We start from the raw sequence: 3,000 nt of genomic DNA on the forward strand, positions 1-3,000 counted from the left end.
CACCGAGATTTGTTAACGAGGTTCACCGATATAGCTACATCTCCGGGGTCTGACTATGGGCGCTCCTCCCCATGACACCGTCACAATACCGCATGCTGACCACCCGGGCGCCGGCACACGCCGCCGGCTCCCCCTTGTGTGCCTGTGCTATTATGTTGGCATAGGTTACATCGTGTGTCTAGCCTCACTATATATGAGAGGCCTAGAATACATGTGTTCTATTAGGACACGACTCCATATCCTATCTAAACACAATACTAATCAGAGTCCAAGTGTAACCTACCTTGTACACATTATTCGACACAACTCTAACAAACTCCACCTTGACGAATATTCTCCACCATCCTGAATTTGTCAATGCGTCAAACCTCCATGTACATTGGACTTGAGCTTATCCCATGAGTACCGCTACTACTTCAAAGACTCCATGTGACTCCACCTGCAACTTGTAGTCCCTTCTTTTCTTGACCACAGTCAACACTCGAGCAAAATTAAGTTCCTTATTACTCTAGTTTGTGCTCCAACTTCCAGAGTATCCATCCACGGCATCACACACTGATCACTGACCTGCGTGGAAGTGAACAACTCACATATTGGATATCACACGTAAGAGTTACCTGAACTCAACATCACCGCTCCTTTCTTGACCGCCTGTCTGAAACTTAAAGGAATTTCACCGTTGCTTGTAGTCACCCCGAGTCAAATTCGCAGTTGTCTCACCACATGTATGACCACCAGAACCCTGGCCCGTCTCCATGTCCCGTGCGTGTCGCACGCCTCGCCGCTATTGCCGCGTCGAGTCTCCGTTGTCCCGGTCGAGTCTCAAGGGTAACGAAACCACACCACTCAACCCCCACCGCAGAGTACCATCGATCATCACCGACCGATGACGAGTTTCACGCTTCCATCAGACCACTGGGCTCCAGTCCGAACTGCGTGTCACTCGCTTTTCCCACTTGCTGAATAGGCTTCAATTCCCTGGATCCTTACATCGTAGCCCCTCAATCCAGCTCCACCTTCAACATGACTCCATGGTAGATGATCAGCCCATCCTCGCGCCTCATCGACTTCAAGCTCCGTGTATACACCACCTTGAATCAATCCCGCGTCATAGTCTTGTCGAAGCCGCACAAGCCCTCGGGGCCTGCGCCACGTGTTTCCACGCCCCAGAAGTCGGCCACCATCAGCATCACGCTCCTACGTCGTCTTCGCCGATCCCACCACCGTCTTCTGTACCAACCGACCTGCGCCAATCCATCAGACTGTCCAGTCTGACCTACTCGAACATATCCGACTGCAACCATGCTCCACCCTGCGTCGTGTCCACCCACACATCTGTGTATGTCTTAGACGCCATGTGTATACATGACCCTGCATGACGCACTTATCCGCGCGCCTCCGCAGCCTGTCCACATGTTCCAAGCCATCTTAGCAAACCGACCCAGAAAAAACTTCCATGCGAACTACACAGATGTTCTTTTTTCCTGTCACTATTTACTTGTTGCTTCTCCGTGCACCTCATAGAAGAAAAATAGATCAAGCTTGACCCCTCTAAACTGCTCGCGTGCACACACGTGGTCCTGGTTGCTTCTTCTTTTTGTCTCAAACAAATCCTCGCTTCAGCTTGTATGCACGCAGCCTCATCTCTCATGCACCTAGCAGCCTCCACATCAGCCGGCCATGCACCAGCAAGCGGCCACCTGCCCAGCGTCCGACTAGGCCTTGGACCGTATCGCCTCGCACCGCCCCGCCTGGCCGCAGCCTCCGCTGCTGCTTCCTACGCGTGGAGGTTTGCGTGTACCACGCACGGATCGAATCGATCCGATCTCGCCGAGAATTTACACGTTCCGCCGCCGCCGCTTCATGCACGCGATGTTGCCTGTAAGCTCGCCCGATCGACTACCGATCACCGTACGTCTCAACTCTCAACTGCTTGCATACTTGCACATGTGCCTTCCACTGACATACTTTTTCCAATCTTGCTGAGAACCACACCGCAGACGGCTGCATCTCAGACTCGATACTTCCTCTAAATCAACAATCCACAACCTCCAGACGAGCTAGCTCATGATACCACTTATTATAATAAATTCAAGGCATACCGTTGATCATCCGAGGACCAAGCAATCACACGAGCACGACACCGAGATTTGTTAACGAGGTTCATCGATATAGCTACATCCCCGGGGCCTGACTATCGGCGCTCCTCCCCATGACACCGTCACAATACCGCACGCTGCCCACCCGGGCGCCGGCACAGGCCGCCGGCTCCCCCTTGCGCGCCTGTGCTATTATATTGGCATAGGTTACATTGTGTGTCTAGCCCCACTATATATGAGAGGCCTATCATACAAGTATCATATTAGGACACGACTCAGTATCCTATCTAAACACAATACTACTCAGAGTACAACTGTAACCTACCTTGTACACATTATTCGACACAACTCTAACAATTTTATCAGCAAAATGAATGCTAGCCGGCAATGTAATTTCAGTTCGGGTGATTAATATGTTAAAGTTACTGCCTGCTGCTTGCTGATCAGGTGGGTCCAAAGTGCAGATTCTGTTCAAGCAAGAGTTCTTTTCAGGTTTGATATATGCATCAGGACATTGATTTCATTTCGATGATACCTGGCTCTGTCCAGGGTTCTTCAATTTGGTTTGGCCAGATTCAGAAAACTCTGACTTTTTTATTAGTTCGGCCGATAGGGCCAGTCTTTTTCTTCCTGAAACTAAATCATTTTTTGAGGAATTCTGACGACTCTTGACTTTGACTAGAATTGTGGTATCACTATTTTTCACTAAATGTAAATGTGTTGGTACTCGTGGAAATCACTGGAATTTTGGATTCTTTTGAATAAAGTTTGAGGGTAAAAGAAGACCCCTGGTCCAATCCAGTTCAACATCTAGAAACACAGGGCAATGTTCAGAGTTTGGTGTAAATGGTACTGTGCATACCAATGTAAACTGAGAAACAGTTTAGCAATATGATCCGAA

Source organism: Triticum dicoccoides, chromosome 2A, assembly GCF_002162155.2.
Source record: "Triticum dicoccoides isolate Atlit2015 ecotype Zavitan chromosome 2A, WEW_v2.0, whole genome shotgun sequence".
Lineage (NCBI taxonomy): Eukaryota > Viridiplantae > Streptophyta > Magnoliopsida > Poales > Poaceae > Triticum > Triticum dicoccoides.